The sequence below is a fragment of the Nelumbo nucifera genome, chromosome 4 (genome assembly GCF_055504915.1).
Source record: "Nelumbo nucifera cultivar China Antique chromosome 4, China Antique-T2T, whole genome shotgun sequence".
Taxonomy (NCBI): Eukaryota; Viridiplantae; Streptophyta; class Magnoliopsida; order Proteales; family Nelumbonaceae; genus Nelumbo; species Nelumbo nucifera.
In genome coordinates, this window is record NC_142652.1 from 35,553,562 (window position 1) to 35,574,864 (window position 21,303).

The 21,303-nt window shown below is 34.4% G+C and overlaps 1 long non-coding RNA gene across 9 annotated transcripts; it reads left to right on the top strand.

The window, feature by feature from the left end:
• The first annotated feature begins 1,056 nt into the window (after window positions 1-1,056).
• LOC104607395 (uncharacterized) lies at window positions 1,057-7,854 on the top strand. Of its 9 annotated transcripts, none has more exons than XR_016085355.1 (8): window positions 1,058-2,261; window positions 4,091-4,291; window positions 4,380-4,480; window positions 4,563-4,672; window positions 5,289-5,565; window positions 5,717-5,791; window positions 7,219-7,621; window positions 7,705-7,854. It is a non-coding gene; the product is annotated as an uncharacterized LOC104607395 (long non-coding RNA). The 9 variants fall into 9 exon arrangements; XR_016085356.1 differs by having other exon boundaries at window positions 4,100-4,291; XR_736950.3 differs by lacking the exon at window positions 4,091-4,291 and having other exon boundaries at window positions 1,062-2,261; window positions 7,219-7,331; window positions 7,456-7,621.
• The last annotated feature ends 13,449 nt before the right edge of the window (window positions 7,855-21,303 follow it).

Genomic DNA, 21,303 nt, shown 5'->3' on the forward strand with positions numbered 1-21,303 from the left:
GAGTGGCTAATTTCCTATGCTTTAGATAAATTTGTATTAATTTTTTGTATCTTAATGCTATTTTTTTATTAATTTTTATTGGTTTATTATTATTTTTAGATAAATTTATAAAAATAACTTTATTTTATAACAACTCTATAAATTACCATTGTGTTTTGACCCAAACAAAGGCCTCCCCTATGGTTTTGAAAAAAAAAGTGCAAATACCTCATTTCCGTTGGCTTTTTAGTAACAAAGACATTAAATCTACAAAATTTCAACTTTACCCTTTCCCTATAGTTTTTAGAAAAAAATGCAAATACCTCATTCCCCTTGGCTTTTTAGTAACAAAGACATTGAAGCTACCAAAATACTTTTATCATTGTCAAGGCATTATTATACACAATTTAAAATTTCAACATTACCATCCACTAATTTATTTTTCCAAACAACTTTCAAAGAGCAACTCTCCATACTCTTCTTGTACAAAGTAAGGGAAAAAGGCTGAAGTGAAGTAAAAGGAAGCAAATCTGTTTTTTTTTTTTCAAAGTATTTTAGTAAATTTACATGTGAAATAAATGAAGTTGGTTAAAAGTAAATTTGGTATTTTAAAAAACACTAGTGCATTATGTAAATATTTTTTATTTGGAATGCTAATGAAAGGAAGGTATTTGCACTTTTTTTTTTTTGAAACAATAGGAAAGATTTTCATTAAGGTCAAAACTAGGGGAGTTTCAAAGGATTATAAGAAAACCCAAACAAGTTTTTATAATTTCCCCATTTCTAAGTGGAATTTAAGTTGATTTAGCTGCCTATTTTATTTGCATGCTGGGATCCGATAAAATGGTACATATGAACTTTGAACTAATCAAAATCAACCCATGCATTTGACTTTTTAGTGGTTGATCAGAACAATGTTTTAGGATGTAGTTGTATCTAATAAAAAGTTAGGTATTTTTAAAAATTTGTTGCAAAAAATAAGTGTGACTATGCTCAAATGGCAAATAATAAGCATATGAAGAATACTATATCAACAAATGATTGACCTCCAAAAAAGAAACCTTAGGCATTCTTTGAAGCAATTTGAGTTAAGGGCTTGGCTTCAAACCCACTCACTTCGTGAAGTAATTATTGGCCAGAAGTAGAAACCTTTTCTACTTGACTGATGGTCGGAAAGGGTGAATACTCCATTTGAGCAAAACCTCCTAAGGCGGCGGTATAACCGCCACCACAAATAATGCTGAATTGGCGGTGTCATAAAAGACCGCCGTTTAGAACTTTGAACTGGATTTGAACCGGTCCATGGACTAAAGAAAAACTGCAAATAGGGGAATTCCGCGTTGTTCTTCTCCTTCGCGCCTAGCATTTGAGTCCCAAGAGCGGGAATCTAAATAGAGAGGGGATCATGCTCGCCTCAACTTCCCCAAGTTCTTTCTTCGCAGGGATGGTGCTGGCATTGCTCCATGTTCATCACCCCCAACTCCCATTGCAGATCCTCACCAACCCAGCAACAACCATCGCCGCCTCAGCCTCATTCGGAAGCTCAACATGTGGAGACTGCACCCATGCCTCCCAACTATCCAAGCATTGATGATCCAGAGAAGCCTAATTTTTAGGGCAATTCTCCTGTCGGAATGGGATTGGAATCGAGTGGAGTAATGGATGTTCAGGCTGTAACATCAGCTTCCATAACCGGGGAAGGGATTTCTGCATCTTTAGAGTTGGTATGGAGAGACATGCAAGAGGCCTGGTTCAATGCCATACTAGGTAGCTGGGGTCCAGGTAGCCCTGTTTGGGACGATATCGGCCCCACAAATAATCTACTTCTACAGTCCCATCTTTCTATACCCACCTCTCGTCAACAGGAATTTCAAGCCATTGATTTTCAAAATCAACCCGAAAGCCCAACTCCTTCTCCCTCTTAATCTTGTCCCTTTTGGCCATTTGGAAGGATGGAACCTGACTTTTGTTGGCTCATCCCTCCAGACTCGACTCCAGTCATCAATTCTTTTCCATCTCCATTATATTCAAATTAGAACATCCTTTGAGTTCTCTCACAAGTTGTAGATTTTTTAACAAGGACAGCCCGTGATTTCTTAGGAGTTCTGTTAGTTTTTCTTATTAGAAGCCCAGTTCATGCTTTTTCTTCTTCTCTTTTTCCCTCTTTGTCGATGTCAATACACCCCCCTGCCCCCCTCAAACCCCCTTAACTGGAGAAGACATCATTCAAAGATCTCATCGACGATCTCCTCGTCATTCTTGCTTCCTTGTGCGTTTCCAAGGTAAAAACCATTTTTTCTTCTTTTCTTATCGACGACTCTTTTTTATTGTGCCATAGAATTTGCAAAGGTTTCCTTTTCAAACTATAAGGATTTCATTTATAATTCTGCCTCTTTACGGCCATAACTTTGTTCATGAATCCCTATAATTGATTTAGAAATGAAGACATTATGTACTAATGGGAATATATGAAGGTTTGAACTTATTATCAGATGATTTGTTCTCTTTATATGCATGATGACATACGTGTCTTTGCTTTAAAAGTATGTGTTATATTTCCCTATAAATGAATTTGACTGCACTTATGGAATTCAAGTCTCTCATTATGTACACCATTGAATTTCATATTGTTTATCTAGATAATTTCATATTGTACATCACTACACTAGTACCAGAACATGTTATTGTCCAAAAACAAAAAGTTTAAAACTATACGTTTTAGAATAACTGAACAACAGAAAGTTGAAGAAAATAATATGTGGCCAAACAAATTCCAGAGAAATTCTAATTAGATACTTGTGGAAAATGTATTTATTTTTAAATTAATTACCAAACTAGCTAAATGAAGGAGTTGTTAGGGTGCTGGGAGTTACAAGGCCTGTCAAAGAGTGCTAGCGGCCTGTGGGTGTGCATTCTGGCTGCTGTGATTTACTGTTTGGGCAAAAATGGCTCTTTCACATTATTTTCAAAGATCCAAAAGAGCTGATTGCCATTTCCTATGGAAAGATCTCTGTGGTCTTGGTTGTAAAGGGAATTCAGGTCTCTCAGCTAGGGGCTAGGCTGAACTCTAGGAACTTCTGGCAATTGTAATGTTGTTTCGATCTAGCTGTTCCTTTTCTGAGTGATGTTCCTTGGGGGCATCCTATTGTACGTTTATTACTAAATTAATAAAATCACCTTACTTTTCAAGAGAAAAAAACTAACTAATGATTGATTACTATGATGACAAGAATGGAAGAAGGACTTGGTAAAATGTACCTCAAATACATGTGTCAGCATCTATTATAATGTATAATTTTTATTGATTTGAATATACTTTGAAGCAATTTGAAAAATTTTTCATTTCTTTTTTGCATTTTTATTTGAGTCAAATGGTAGGACTTGATGAACAGACTACTGAACCTTGACCAAGTGACCAAAATTATTTTGTGTCCAATATGAGTTTCACAGCATTGACACACAGTATTGGACAAAAGCAATGACAAAATAGATGAAAATAGTCAAATTGGTATTGGTTTAGAATATTACAAGTATGTCAAACACCCTAAGAAGTTTAAGCTGGCCTCAGCCACCTCCAATCCCTTGTTACATGTATTCCTTCCACATTGAAGAAATACATTCATGTAGTTGTAGCAGAAAAATCATGTGGAAACCATTTTAAGGGAGAGAGGTACCCTGTAAAAGTAACTCCCAACCTCTCCCCTAAGCAAGCTATTTCCCAATAAACAAGATGATCTTGGGATCCATCTAAATATGATTTTCAATCTGGATGTCAAAGACCTAGGGGCCATTTGATAACAACTGACATGGCTGAAATGAATGGCTTCTTTGATTCCCTCTTTTCATAAAATCACCATTTATCAAAAAAAAGGAAGAGCTGGATAGCATGTTGAGTTCATTTCTATATCTTATGACTATTTATCCACTAAAACACAGAACAACAATAATTCAATTCAGCCATTGTGTTTGTTATCAAACGACCCCCTGGCCTCTATGATGAGATGATATAGGAGCCATGTGCCAACATGCAGTTTCCTTTGCAATCCAATTAATAATCACATTGATGCCCTAATCAATAACCACTTACTGATCTCAAGTTGAGTGTCTAAAGTATTAACAGGCTCTCTATCATGGTTGAATCCTCAAATCCAATGGGTCTATAGGAGGTCTTACAATAAATGGAATTGGCAAAGTATTAGCAAGTTCCTGTACTTGGAATCAATCAATGTGGTGGGGTCCCCCTCCCCAAGATGCAATCAAGTTAAACTTAGATGGATGTTCTATTCAGATACCAGGTGCTCCAATTTCTAAGGTGGTGCTTCTAGAGCTGACTAATAACAGGAAACATGATTACATTCAATTTGGGTCCCCCTTTAAGTCTGAGTTTCTTCTAATTGCAGGCATACACGAGGTGACCATTCAAGATGCTCAAGCACGCACTCACACTTTAAATCGGTACAATGCAATGTGGAACAAGCTCATACCAGAAAGTTCAACTATTGTAGGTTCTTTACAGCTTATTGAACTTAGAAATGACTAAAAGCGATGTAATTGATGAATTAGTATTGACTGCATTCTTTCAGGACAAGTAATCTGCTTCCAAGCTCTTGAATGTATCAGAGAAAGAGCAGTTTTACCGCCAGGTTGCGTCAACAGCTGAATCTGGATGGGACTTTAGTACTAGATGGATGAGGTGAAATTCATTTATCACTTTCCATTGTGAAATTAATTTGTTTTCTGCGGTACCTAAAATCACGTTTTCTGTATGTTGATGCATAATGCACCAATGACAACTAAGATCTAGGATGGTGTCTTATTGTCTTATTTTTATTATTAGAGATACAGTAAAAGGTATACTTATTTATTTATCTTTGAAGCAAGGGTGTCAATGGACTGGGTTTGGGTTGGACCCTTTCAAATCAAAATCAATTTGAATGGGTTGGAAAGTCCAATATACATTGAATTTGACCAGTCCAAATTTAATGATCCAAAGTATTTATTGGATTGCACCTGGTCCATCTATAATGATTTATATTGGATTGGGTTGGGTTTATCCAATTTCTAGTCGATTGATAGTAGATCAGAGTAGAGGTGCCAATGGACTAGCTTTGGGTTGGATCCAATCAGAATTATTATCAATTTGAACAGGTTGGACATTCCAATAAGAAATGTTGAATTGGACCACTCCAGATTATAGTCCAAAGTATTTTATCGGATTGGATTGGGCTGGTCCATCTGTAACGGACTCATATTAGACCAGGTTGGGTTGAACCAATATCCGGTCCATTGACAGTTCTATTCGGCTGCAGGTAATTTAGCAGTGAGAAAGAGAAAATGCGTAGGTTTTTGGCTCTTTTGACATCATACCGTGGTTGCTGATAGCTTAGCTAGTTAGCTATAACACTTTAGTTTGGAGAGGAAATGATACCTGTGCTGGTCATTATGTTGTGACGCAAGAGTACCATAGTGGCTACGAGCCTGGCAAGATGCTATTGCCTATTAAGTTCAATACAAGAGTCGGTTGATCAATTGGAAATGGAGCCTGAATCAGCTGTCTACTATGCTGTGGACTGGATTGTATTCCTAGTAAGCTCAGGACATTTGTCCATTATTTGTATAGCTCTTCTCTCTCTCTCTCAATTCAGGTTGACTAGTTAGTCCATCTCTCATTTCCTTTCTTTTTCTAGAGATTTAATTAATTTTTATTCCTAACTATGCACTGGTTCTATTTTTACAGGAGATGATTGTGTATTTATACAAACTGGGTGTTCCAATGTTCATATTCATCACATCAACTGTGACATGGTATTAGGTAATAAGTTTACATACATACTCTGAAGGAACCCGGATACAACTCCTATTTGATTACACTACAAGAAAAACGGTCATTCATCTTTGTTACAATTTAGCCTGATTTGAGATGAAATGGACGGTGAATAGGTGAAAATAATGGAAAACATGAATCTTACTCCAGTATATAGACAGTTTTAACAATCATATGTTTAAATTTCTATTGATTAGTTCTAACAATATTTATAAATGGAGCAGTCCAGGTTTTTTTTTTTTTTATCAATGTTACATGGTCTTAGATTAATCTTTGATTTATAGAAAGAAAATTTTTTATGTTCTACTACAATAGTTCAGATTGAAGTTCAACATGTTTTTTTATGGTTCTATTTTGAAACAATGGGTAAGATGTTCAAATTGAAGTTCAAGTACAATACCATAGAGAAACAGAGCAACCCTGTTTCTCTTAAATCTATTGCTGAACTTTACACTTCTAGTGGAAGTACAGTATTTCCATTAATGAACTTTAGCATGGGTGACTCAATTACCAAGGAAAAGTGGGGGGAGAGAGAGAGAGATTGTTGCCTGGTTGGATCCAAGGTTGGGACATCATCCAAAAGTTCTATAGGATTTTTTTTTTTGCAGAATTGTAATTGCTAGAATACCAAAAAAAATTAATGGGTAGACTTGGTAGAGAACCCAAAATAGAGGGTAGATGGAATTCTCGAAACTCTTTATTTATTTCCTTATATCTTGGCAAATATAAAAATAGAATTTGGTTTGTGATGCTGTAAGTTTGTTACTAAAATGACAACATGATTGTAGCCACACAACTAAAATATGATTGCCATCTCCATGGTACAACCCCCATCCAAGTATGAAAGATGTTTGAGATGCGTGGCTATAAATTTCGCCTTCAGCATTAGTGGGCAGTTACTTGCTTTAGGAAGCTTTGATGGGCTTATCCAATAAGTATGAGGCATAACTTCAGGTAGTCTAAACTCTCAAGTGCACACTTTTAGTCTTAATCTGGTAATGCTTCAAAACAGACCTGTTTGTAGTTGTATGCATTTCATGCTTGGTTGGTTGGAAAGTTTGTTACTATGGAACATGGAAGAGGAGAATGCGTAGAAGCTTGTCATGTGAATGCTAATATAGACAGGGTACATTACTTGTTTTGACATAGATAAGGCAAATACTTTATATCTTCCCTGAGGTTTCAGTCAAATACTTGTGCAAATACTTGTGCATAGTTCACCAACCATTGCAAGGACCATCCATGACCATGTATTGATTTACTGAAATATACACTTTGTTAAACTAAGAGAGTGAAGCTAGAAAAAAATGAAGCATAATTAAGTTTTACATCTCTTTCTCCTCACTTAGTGCCCACCTTATTGACATGCTCCTTGAAGATAATCAGATGGTGAAATTATTTTGTTTTCTCTACAGGTATAATTTACGGGGATTTGAAACCCAAAAATATCCTACTCCAGAGCAATGGGCATGTAACATTAATAGATTTTGATCTGTCACGTTTGACATCTTGCAAACCTCATCATATGGTGTCTTTTGGTCTATGCTGTTGTATTTTTCTAGTCTCTTCAATCATACTGCATAATGAATCCATTTTCTTTCGAATAAGAAATTTTCTTGTACTCAGTTTTAATGGGATATTTATAAATGCAGGGTTTGCATCTGGACAACATTCTTGTTGTTTTTTCCTTGCCATATTCAATGCTTGCACTGTGATCACTAGATTTGGAAGAATTGCTTGGGAAAATTTTGGCATGTTAATATAGAGTTGTACTATGAGGGAAATGCATGAATGGGCCCATTTTAATATTTTGCTCTGGTAAATATCTATTTTTATACATTTTTCTATTAATATCTTATTTATTTTACATTTTCTAACAATTTACATGTTATGATTTTCAGGTTTGATCATTATGTTAAAGTGGATTTGAATTGGAAGATGTGCTATATTATTTGACAAATTGATTTTTTTTTGAAGTCCTTGTATTTTTTATGTCAATTGGATATTGTATTTGAACAATTCTTTTGGAAATAATAATAAATACTTATTTTTTTTAATTTAATACATTTTTTTTTCAAATTACATTTTTATTTAAGTTACTTTATATATCAATTGTCATGAGATTTTCGCTAAGTAGGTATTAAAGTGAAGAATTAGTAAAAGTGCTAGTGCAAAAAAAAAAAAATCGGAATAAACTTGATATAAAAATATAAAAAAAATGACCGCTGGCTTTGCCATATATAGTCTAAGCCAGCGGTCCAAACCACCGCCTTATTAACGCTAACTTGGCGGCTCCCGCCGCCTTAGAGCAACTTGAACCACCTGCGACCAACCATCAAAGGTGGTGGTCATTTTAACCTAAGCCGGTGGTCCTGGTCTAAGCCGGCAGCTTCTTAGTGGGCGGACGCATGACTGCGGCCTTAGACCTAAGCCGGTTTTGACCTTTTTCCTTGTAGTGTAAAGGCCATGGACTACTAATTAGCATCAAGAGAACGACTCGCTAGTGATCTATGTTCTAATATTTTTAACACCAATCACACCCTTAGACTAGTTAAGCCATATCTTGCTTCATATAGTCAGCTAAAAGTACTCTTATTGCAAGGCCTTGTATTTGAGGGGCCAACTCCAAGGGGTCACCACAAGTGCCTTGATGGATTTCTTTGAATATGTAGTTTGCCTTATCTTGGTTGAGACGCTTGAGGTAATGTAGGGAGTGGGGCCTTCTAGAAGGTTCCCCTCTAATGATGCAGTAACGAGCAGCTTGGTAGATAAGGCTAGAAGCCTTAGTTTTATCTTTTGGAGTTTGTCGATATGAAGGATAGGGTGCTTCCAACTTGGCTCGATATTTACTAGCAAGTTCTCTGGAAATGGCTAGCTCATCCATGATCTCCATGGTGAACATAAATTCTTTGAAAACTTGGGCATCGGTAGAAACATCTCTGCTCCTCTTTTGTTCTTCCTCAATAACATTGAGAAGTTCTCTCATCTCTTATATTAGAGTATCCACGTATTCTTCCCACTTGTTAAGTTTTGGGGACTGATTGCACCTATCCTTAATTAAGATTCAGCATGGGAGACTGTTGAGAGAGGTGGTTGTTGTCCTAATTGATCCTTGGTCAATACTTGCACCTTGGAGAGCTAAGCATTTTGGCTGTGCTATTGCGATTGGTGCTCAGAGTAGTGTGGGGAATGTTTTGGGCAGCAACTATGTTGGTTTTATCCTTCCACCTAGGGTTTTCATCAAAAGCTGAAAATTTGAAAAATTGAACCTAATCAATGAAACTGAACAAAAAATTGCAGTATAACAAACCGATTAGTTCAGTTTCAATTCAGTGTTTTGGAAAAATTAAAGGCATCGGTTTGGTTTTATCTAACTAATATGAAAAATCAATGATTAACCAAATGGATCGGTATGTGTAAGGGTGGCAATGAGTCAAGCTTTTCACAAGCTATTCGAGCTCGGCTCGGTTTAAACCGAGCTTTGAGGTAGTTCAAGCCCAATTTACAGGCTCATTTGTTAATCAAGTCGAGCTTGAGCCTAATAAAGCTTGGCTTGGGAGGCTTGCAAGCCTAATTGAGTTTCTACAAATATGTATACATACATACATACATACATACATATATATATATATTTATATATATAATAACTAATTATTATAATTATGAATTTTTTAATATATTAAATAAAAAAATATATGTTTTTTTACTTTTATAAAGCATTTGATTCACAATCGAGCTTGAGCTGAGCTGAGCTTGAGCTTATGAGCTTTTGACTCAAGTTGAACTCAAGCTCAAGTCTTTAGCTCAAATTGAGCTCAAGCCTCATATTTTCTTAGATAGCTAAGTTCGAATAGCTAGCTATTTGGCTCGGTTCGACTCGAATCCACCCCTAGATATATGTATTTATATATATATATATTATATAAATATATATTCATTATATATAAATATGTATTTATAATATAATATATTACATATATTTCTAGTATTTATATTGCATAATTATATATTTACTGGTAATATATATTATAAATTCAAAAAACCAAAATAAACAAGTCAACTAGTTTACTGATTGGTTTCAATTCAGTATCGATTATTTTTTTTTTAAGTTTTTTTTTTTTCAAATCCAATTCAAGGGGGCTGGTTTAAGGTCCGTCCACCCCGTAAAGCGGTCAAAACCCCGATATACCCTTTGTAGGGGCATATCGAGAAGCTCTCGATATGATATGCATCGACCAATACCGGCCAATACATGTCGATATTTTGAACATTGATCCTAGGTTAAGTTGGACAAGCTAAGGAGTCTTGAGCTAGTGAGTTGGATTCAGTGACTTGTAAGCACAAATAGTTAGAGGTTAGAGGCCTCGAGATGTGGATACCGAAGAGAGATTTCGACGCTGAAGTCAGTAAAAGGAAAAGAGGGGTCAACTAGGCCAATCTAAAGTACGTGATGTGCTTTTGAGTGCAAGATAAGTTGAAGATGCTAGAGGCCTTAGGTGAGTCTGGATTTGCTCCTCACAACTCGTGCTCACACCAACCTTACAGCATGTTCTGGCCGCACATCGGGTATATCACCTGACTTATGTTTATTATTCATGGGGAGATGTTCCCAATTCAGGGTGGAATCAAGGTTTAAAACTTTGATACGATATGCCTGATATGGGGTGTATCGTAATGTATCTTTGAATGGCTGATATGGGGAACGTAAGGAAATTAGGTCTCGCATATCTTTTCCCTCGTATCAATACCATATCGATATTGAATGGTAGCATATCGACCATTTTGGTGCCATATCGGTCGATATGCTATCGATACGGGGGTGTATTGACCAATGCGATCCCAAAATGACACGATGGATGTTAAAAAGCTCAAACAAGTGAAAAAAGGCTTCTTTCTCTCGAAAAAAGCCTTCTCTCCCTCTCAAACCACTCCAAATCTTTGATATACTTGCCCAGATTGCTAGATCTACAAAAAAAAAAATAATAAAATAAAACAACAAAAACGTATCAAACGTGAAGACTTGGAAAGATTTTTTGAAGTTTTGGAAAATATTGTGAAAATAGGTGAATTTTTCAATTTGTTTCATTTAATCTCTTTGATTTGTTGTTGCTTTCTTGTTTGAATGCTTGAAAGTGTTCTAAACTGAGATGATCTACATTTACCTTATCAAAAATCACATTTTTTTGATTATATGTGTAGATCTATGGATTTTTATGAATAAATCTGGAAAAATAAAAAATAAAGAAAAAAATTTAAAAAATTTTTGTTTTTTTATTTGAATGTAAGGACTTAATGTGTTAGAAACCTATGGATGATCTTCCATATCCATGTAAGATTTGAACTTTTCTATGTAATGTTTTTATTATTTTTTTGGAATAAAAAAATTATTAAATAATTATTTTTTTTATTATGATTTGTCCATAATGACAGAGTATATTGTAAATCTATGGCTGATCTATCATACCCATAGATCATTTGGAATTTTGGCATTTATTCTTTAAATATATGATTTTTTTGTAATTTTTAGAATTAAAAATAAATATTAATTATTTATTATTTATTATGATTTATCCATAAAAACTGTATCTATTCTTAATATATGGATGATCTATCATATCCATAGATCATTTGACATTTATTATTCAAATATGATTTTTTTTGAATTTTTTTGTAATTTTCAGAATTAATAATAAATAATAATTAATTACATTTTGTTATGATATAGCTCTAAGGACTGAATATATTCTTAATATATGGCTGATTTATTATATCCATAGATCATTCGACATTTATTATTGAAATATGATTTTTTGAATTTTTAGAATTAATAATAAATATTATTTAATTATATTTTGTTATGATATAGTCTTAAGGAGTGAATATATTATTAATATATGACCGATCTAATATATCCATAGATCATTTGACACTTATTATTCAAATATGATTTTTTGAATTTTAATATGTATTAATGTGATTATAATTTTAATAAACATTGTATGTTTATATATGTTGTCTTATTGAGTACGATGCAGTTCTGCATAAATTCTATTAAAATATACTAATTTAGTATTATTGATGTATTTTTATATTATATTAAAATTTTTATGATGTTCCTATGTGTCTATACTTATCTTAATTTTTTTGGATATGCATATATATCGAAAGTATAGATTGCAAGAGTGGGTAGATAGTTGATATGCATCCACAGAGTCATTGTGCATCCCGCTATTTGTGGAACACATGTCATCGTGCCACATAATCTCTAATCAGGCCATTCCTTGACATGGTCCGCACGTTCTACCATGGACAAGGCCAGGATGTGCTGTGGAACGTTGTGGGGCGCCCCCTCGTGAGGGGCTAATGCGAACTCAGGATAAGGAGGCTTTGAATCATTGCACCGACTTAGATGGTTGGTCTAGGGTTGGCTGATGTTCACCGCATGTCCTACACTCCTAACGACGGGCAACTCACATGGTGTTTCCTCAACGATGATTTGCTGATCACGAACACCGGTTCAAGATTCCGCATGTCAAGGTTCCATGGCTCATATGGGCGTTCTTCCTTGGGTCATCCATTTGTTGTTAGTCTTCCATTCCACCACATGTTAAATCTTCAATTGGGCTATGTGGTAATCCACGTTGGACTTGGATTTTGGCCTCGTCAAATATGATTTTTCTAGCATATTGGATTTCTCATTTTATAAGCAATACAAAAGCGTACTAATTAAGGTCATTTGACTTAGGATGATAAATTGGCCACATGGAAATGATTGACAAAAAGGTCAAACTCAAAAGATCTCTTCCCTTCGAAAAAAAAACGTTATTTGATTATTTTTATAGATTAAAGGTAAATTATATTAAAGGAAAATTCTCGATTAATACTTTGTGTTTGGATTTAGTGTCATTTTGCTCTTCAAACTTTAAAATGCGATAATTTAAGATCCAAACTTTAAAACGTGTTAACTCATTACTTATCGTTAAGTAATTGTTAATTAGTCATTAAGTGATATTTAAAAAAGACATAAACACCTTTTAAGTGTCATTTAATTTTATTATCAACTATTTAAATGTTAATAAAAAAATTAACAATTTCAAATTCTTACTTCTTCTATTCAAGAAAATTGGGCCTAAGGCCCAAATTCCAATCTCTCCACCTAGCCACTCCATACACAACCTTAAATATTGGGCTTAATGCCCAAAGTCAAACTCAATCCAAGGTGGCATTTGACATACTCGGAATGGACTTAGGACTGGAATGGTCAATTGGCACCTTTTCTCAAAACAATAGGGGAGGTTTTTGTTAGGGTCAAAACACTGGGGAGTTTCATAGGATTGTTAGAAAACCCAAAGAAGTTTTTATAATTTTCCTTATTTTTAAATGAAATTTAAATTGATTTTAAAATAAATAAACTATGTGTACAACTAATATTTTTTATTAATTTTTGAAATTAGTAAAAATTGAATTTATTTAAGGATTTTAAGTTTTTATTAAATTTAAATTCCTTATGAAATTTAGTAAACTATACAAACTAATAATTGTTAGATAATTTTGTATTAGTTTTATATTAACTTTAAATTGATATTATTTTTTAACTTATCTTACTCCTTTTAATAATTAAATTATTTTTATTATATCAATAAAAACATTTTTATCAATAACAATAATTAATAATTAATTTTATTTTATTTAATATACTAAATTATTTTTATTAATTTCAAATGGAATATAATTTTAAATGAGAGTAGGTTATTTAGCACAATAATATATCATCGAATATCTAAATTACAATATAGTTAATCTTACTAATAATCACAGTTTAATGCAAATAACGAGAGAGAGAGAATTTTATGTGTAATGGAGATGAAAGAGAATTAGTGGCATGAGTTATTGAAGGAGAGAGTTAATGGCATAATTAACGAGAGAGAGAGAGAGAGAGAGAGAGAGAGAGAGAGAGAGAGAGGATGGTGCTTTAATAAGGAGTGTTAAAAGTATTACAGGTGATTGGTCACTGAGTTATTTTATTTAGTTTTAAATTAGAAAATAAAAAAAAAATTAAAAAGGATAGGTACCTTTAAGAAGAAACCAGAATAGAGATAAGTGGTTTTGAGAATAAACCATAGAGCAAGAAAGTGGGAGCTTGGCACATTGCATTTTAATATATAGATATAGTTGAGAGAGAGGCTGTTCAACTTTCAACTCTCCATTGCCATTTTGTGTAGTGGATATCTACTCCATTACCTATGGATGTAGGCTATAAGTCAAACAAGATATACCTCTGTGTTATCTTGGGTTTCTCTTACTTTTGCATTTTCTTCTTGTTTTTCTCTACTTGTCAATTGGTTCCAATCTTGTAATTTTTTCTTTTACAATAGTTAATAGAACGATGTAGAAGCAAAGACATTGGTACGAGGAGTTCAATCTGCTAATGCAGCTTCAGCAGCTTGGGTCGTCATAGTTTTGGGTTTTGCCCTTTTCTTGTTCTTTTTTTTTTATTTTTATTTTTCTGCTGAGTTCTAATTAGCTTATAGAAATAGAAGTTCTAAGTTCATTAGAACAAGAATCTCTAAGCTCCAAGTTCATTATGTTCTTTATGTTCTTGCCAGCATTTTAGAATTATTAGATTATATTCTAAGGCATTTAATTAGATTTCTACTTGCATATTTTAGAATTATCATATTTCTTGTCTGTTTGCTCTCATCTTTCTTTTAAGCTCCATAAACACTATATTGGTTTTACCGATTAATCTGCAAATTATAACCCTTAAGTTCAGAACCATTGGATTATCAATAGATTGCTCTCCATCAATCAATCTATACACAACATTCAAATCCTAATAACACCTTACTCTCAATCTCTCATAAACAAAACAAGTTTAAATGTGGATTTTTTTTACTGTTTTTGATCAAAACAAGTGTCAACAATTTATTCCAAGTTTTTATTCTTTTCAATGCTCCTACTTCTGTTCCATGGTTGTGGATATATTGATTGATTGTCTTTCATTTGAAACAGGGCCTGACTCCATATGCATTGAATTTTCTGTTAGCACCATTATCTGTCATTACCTGTTAGGGTTTCTGGGGATATGCTACCCGTATTCTGTGTAGCCCCTCTTTCTGATTTATCAAAAAAAAAAAAAACTGCTGTCTGCTGATGTGAGCACACGTATGGAGCTAGCGTTCTGCTCATTTGATCTTAATGAGCCCAAGTTTGTGGCAGTAGTAGATCTCAAAGGTCAAAGTTCAACCTTATTAATCATGTGGTTCTGACCAACAAACAAGCACCCATCACAGAAAAGTCTGTTGCTTCTCTTCCCCATCTCATGTTTCTGGTGTTACCCTACTCATTTTCACTATGCATATATGCTCAGATAGGGATCAACGAATCATTTAGAAGCCACGAGGTAAGATACCGTTTTTTTTTCTAATTTTCTATATATTAGTTAGTAGCCAAAGTCTTCCATACTGTGTAGTGTAGATATATTTATTACAGAGACTAATTGTTAATTAAGAATTTTCCCTTACAGAACAGCCATACTATGCTTTGGAGGCTAAAATATATAGTTGGCAATTACTAAATACGCTTTCATAAGAGGATTTCATCTGTAAATGCGGCATGGTTTCAAACACTCTACAACCAATTGCTGGCTTCATTTTAATTACTTTCATCGGCATTCCATGCATGTGAGAGCAGTTCTAGCATCAGAGGGGAGTACTGTGTTGAGATCACAAGTGCACAAAACATAAATAAGGTTTTCATGCTTGTAAGCAAATACACAAGGGGTTATGGAGTTTATATTCTGCATATTTCATCTGATGAATTCAAGAATTCCATGACTCTACCATTGCTCTCGTGTATAAATGATGCATCGTTAACAAATAAGGTCAGATATGAATATGATACTCTGATTTTAATATTTTACTGCAATATCCTTCATAACTTACTTTGGAGTGTTTAATTAAGAGTCACAATGCTTGGGATCAATAGAAGAAGCTGAAACAAATGCATTTCTATAGGGAACTTAATCTTTCAAAGCCTGTTTGATATGAACAATATTGAAACTGAATAAATGGGTCCTTGCAGTTTTAGAATTGTAACCTTCTGTCTTGCTAGATAGAATGCTAGTTCTTGAATTCTTGTCAGCTTTCTAGAACTAGGAGTCTAGGAGCTCTACTGAAAATTTTGTTCTCTTATTTTTGGCCATCTGCTAACATTTTATAAATGCAAATTCATGTGAAAATGTGCAATTCCTATTAATTAGATATGAAGATGGGGATTTTGGAGATAATGAACTGGGTTAATTCCAGAATCCAAGGAATTGGAGATCTTGTTTGTGGGATGCATGCCCATGTTCATGATTCGGGTCATTAGTAATTCAATACCTACTGTACGATATTCGATTGCAGGGCTCAAGTGCAACAGTTCAGATAGTGATTTTTGTGTATGTGTCTTGAATTCCAGTTGCAGCCTGCGCCATGATCTGGTCCTACTTTTGTGGTGAAAATCCTGCAAGGAAAAATTCATTGATGTCTTTGGTGGATGCAGAGGGCTTGGATCCCATGTACAGTATAACTGTTTCTAGGGTTTGAAACAAGAGAATGTTACACAAAACAGAGTGAGAGAGAAGGTTTTGGGTGTATATGGCACAAGGGTCTGAGAGAATCTGTTCATACTTGTACCCCCATTGTTGATTATAATGGATTCTTGTTCCTCCTACCGTGGATGTAGGCTTAAAGACGAACCACGTTAAATCTGTGTGTGCTTTCTTGAGTTGCTCTAGTATGGTTTTTCTTTCGTTTCTTCTATTTGCCAATCAGTTTCATATCTTTGGGGTTTTGGCGCAATTGTGAAATTCCCTGTCATTATGCATTGCCGTATGGAAAATTTAAGAAATATTCGATCTTTTTTTGTTGAACAGAGGATCCCATGTTTGTAGTTCATAAGGTAAATAAATGCAGTCTATAATGGGGATTGAAGATATCACTTCAAGTGTAGGTGCTAGATAGATAGTTAAAGAAGTGTTCTACTCCATGCTTTTCAGCATTCATGACTTGATGTTATGTGGTCATCATCATAAACCTGGAGGAAGTTTCTCTGATTGGCGTACAGGCCTACTTAGAAATTCACACGAAATCTGTTTTATTGGTTTTGGCTTTTCAGTCAGATTTATGTTGAAATCTATTGCATTTGGATCCAATGGGTTTCCTTGAAGATTCCATCTAGCTAATATTCCTTGAGCAGGATCTTTCAGTTGGTCACTTAAAGAACTGTGGGTACCTTCAGATCCAAAATAGATGTAGTGTGTTTTTAATACTCTTCGTCTTGTTGCTTGGTCATGTGCTTGCTCTGTTCCTATTGTCATTCATTTTTGGAAAAATGGTTGGTTAAATGTTATGTGGATCATAATCATGGCTATTATCATGCTAAGCTTTTACACGTGCTAAGTCTCATAATTGTTATGATAAATGCTTTATAGAAAATAATAAGGCTTCAGTATCATAAGCTTTCAAAAATTAAGTTACATTTATGAGTTTAAAAAGGTAAATAGGGATAAGAAATCACAGCTCATGTAGTTATGTATTGCTGCTGTGGTGCATACAAGGCTTAATCTGAAAATCCAAGTCAGCCATTAGACTTACACAGATCATAATCAATTTCATCCATGGTTGCTATTTGCTAATCCACAAGCCTAAAGCCTGCAATTAGTTTGAAAGATTCCAGTTACTTATAGAAAAGATGGGCAAAGGAATTGATACTTTTAGGGAAAATTCCTGATCAATATCCTACTTAAGGCCGAGTGCCAATTTAGCACCAAAATTTTAAAATGCGACAATCTAGTACTTTAACTTTAATTTTGTGACAATCTACTATCTATCATTATTAAACCGTCAGTAATATATATATCACTTGAGCTCATGTACCATTTAAAAATTTTAAAAATATCAAAATTACCCTTAGAAAACACACTATTCATCATCTTCTTTTTCTTTCTCTCCACCGTTCCATCTCCTCTCACATATTCTTGCAAAGCGGTTTCCTTGAGATACAGTGTAAGCCACCTGCTACAGACCAATCCAATCCACGCCCGCCTTTCACTTCTTCATGTGTTAGCTGCCCTCGGTTCATCTGATCCACTTGCAACAAGCCCTCTGGAGCTACCGTCGAGGTCAACTCCGGAGCCATCCTCTTTTCCACCGGAGGTGCTTGCAACTGGTACAGCTCCGGATATCGAAACCGCGTTGCCGCTTGAAGTAGGGATCCCCAATCCTCCTCCTGCTCCTCCATCTCAGATACCACCAAGGCCTAATCCTGGGCCAAAATTTCCAGGACCCCAATTCCGTCTCCAAGCATTCCCGACATTCCGATACCAAAGCCGCCGGATGTAGTGCCACCTCAACCGCCTAGGCCTCCAAGTATCGACCCACCACCGTTGATGCCTCCCGATATCATACCACCCATGGGGCCGTTTGCAGTTTTTCTGCAACTAGTTGGGGAATCGTGAGGAATTTTCTTTAATTAAGTTTGATATATATAATGTGCTTATTTACTAACACTGGTTTTCTCTTCTTTGGCGGGGAACGGTGGCGATGTTCAACTAAGGAGACGATGAACAATCAAAATTTAGATAAAACTTGAGGGATATTTGTATCTTTTCCCATGACATTTAACGTGAATTAACTCTACGTATTAGATTGTCACATTTTAAAGTTTGGGTATTAAATTGACACTTGATCTAAAATAAAGAGTATCTATTGGAAAATTTCCCTTACTTTTATTATTATTATTTTTTTATTTATAAAAATTACTTAAACTTCCCCCTGCATTTTGACCCTTGCAAAAACCTCTTCCACCTCCACCTTTTAAATAAATGTGCAAACACACTCCCTAGTTAAATATCTGATAGAGAAGATATTGATGGGTTTTTATTGTTCAATCGGTCAGTCTACCTCATAAATTTTTTATGATTTTGTATAATTGGAAACAGTAGTAGGTGGTGGAATCCATTACAATACAATTTAAAGGAGAAAGTGTAGCATAGGTGGAATCCATCAATATCAATATCTCCAACCTTTCATTACTGCACAAATGCCAGCGAACCACCTTTTTGGGGGTAATTCAATAAATACTCATTCCAATAAAATGTATTTTGGACAAAATGGAAAATATGGGATTAAGAAAAATTGTAGCCTTACATCAACATTTTCGGTTAGGATATTTAATAGAAGGTTTGTGTTGTACATTTATTTGGGGGCTGTTTGGCATCGTTGCTGTTTCTTGGAGCAATGGCATCATATCAGTGTCACATTGAAAAAATTGGTGTTCCAAGAAACGGTCATTTGTCTGGAACCATTTTTCAATAAAAAACCATGCTTCAAACTACGCCTCAGAAATCGGAAAGTCATGGCTTGGAGCAATGCCATGTCAAATTTGGCATTTCCTGGAGCTGTGGCACTGGATAATGGGTACTAGTGCTGAAAACGTTTCTTGAGCAATGGTACCAAATGGAAAAAGTTGCTGTTACTTTAGGAAATATCCTACCTGACAGCAACAATTCCAAACAAAAATAAAAGCACAATTTTCTAAGAAAGTGATGTTGTAATTGCAACATCAATGCCAAACATATACTTAGAAATAATGGTAGATTTTTGCTTGGGCCAAAAACCATGAGATTTAAGTAATTGTCGGATAACTTTTGGGGATCTTATTCACCTCGCACTGATTTATTTATTTCTATGTTTTTATGTGTTATGCGTGGTCATCACCAAAATCAACATGAACAAAGCTGAACTGGATTTGCAACCACGACCATAACATGGTCCTCTAGATTTACACTTTATTGGTACAACATCTCGGTTAATGTTGAAATCTATTGCGTTTTGGATCCATTGGGTTTGCCTGTTCTTTAGAATTATATGTGACCAATATTGCTTGATATGGGTCAATGGGTTGATCACTAGAAAACTGTAGTATAGGCATATCTTTAAATTAGAAATAGATGTAGTCATTGTTTTTTTTCTAGCCGCTTTGACTCTTTAGGCAATTTTTGTAGGTGAATTTGTATTTTGTAATGCCGAAAACTTTAGAAACATAGAAAGAAATCAAAGGGTTTTTCTTTGTTAGCTCTTCATGACTTTGGTAGTTTGGTTGAAGGACCGTTTATTTTTCGGGAAAATCTCTGATATCGAAAAACAAAAAACATGATAGCGGAAAAGCTTTGACCAATTAAAGCACCCGGTAAAATTTGGGTCTATTCAACAAAATGTATTGAAGTAAAGCACCGAAATAGTAATTGCAGCACCAATCAGCCGGTTCTAACTAATCAGTTTACATATAATTTTCCTTTATTTGTAAAGGTATTTTCAAATAATTAGGGGTGAGCAAGAAAAACAGAAAAATCGAACTGAACCTAAAAAGTGATCGAAATCAAATTGAAAATCTGGTTAATTAAACCAGTCAATTCGTTATTTTTAAAAGACCGAAGGTATTGGTTCAGTTTCAATTAACCAACATAGAAAACCAGTCGTTAACCGAACCGGTATACATATACTTTTATATATTTTATGTATATTATATATATTTTATATTTTCTATATATTATAAATTAATAAATATATATTTTATAATAATATATTATTTATTATTTAAAATATAATATTATATATTTCTAATTTTTTTATTATATATTTATATATTTTTTATAATATATTTTAAATATAAGAAAACCAAAAAATCAATGAATCGAATAAATGGTTACCAAACTAGTCAATTGGTTAACCGATTGGCTTCGATTCGATTTCAGTTATTGGTTTTCCAAAAACTGGTACTACTAGTTTGGTTTCAGAAATATGCCCAGAATTCAATTAATGGAACTGTGAGCACCCCTATCAAGCATAGCACTCATAACAAGGCCACATCTCAATGATTTTAGCAGCATTTCGTTTGGTAATGTTAGTTCAACTTCAATGTTAAGTATTATCATTGTAAGGTAGAATTTTCGACCAAAGACAATGAGGCCTCAAGTGCCTAGAGGAACCATTGTTTGAAACATCAAACATATACTCCGAGTTATTGTAAGGTGCCAAGTGGCTGATTGGTAAGGCCACCTCTTGTTGGTTGCAATTGTGACTTGGGATCAAATCTTGGTACCACTAGGGTTGGGGAGTTATCGGTTTAGGAAATCGACTATTTTTAGGGATGGCAATTTTGTGGGAGTTTCAAGGTACCTGATTTATCCCAATCCTAATAGGACCCGTCTATTATAGAGTTTGAAACAGGTTTGGGTTTTGACATTAGGGTATCATTACCCTAACCCAATTATATTTACAGTGATACCCAAGTATAAACGCACCCTTGTATCCCATTATAGGAATTTTTAGCACTGACCTATTATATCATTTTTTACTTAAAAAGGAGCATCACATTTTATTTATGTGATATAAAATTGGGTGCAAGGTTTAAAGCATGGAAAAGTTCAAAGAATAATGAAGAGGTAATTAACA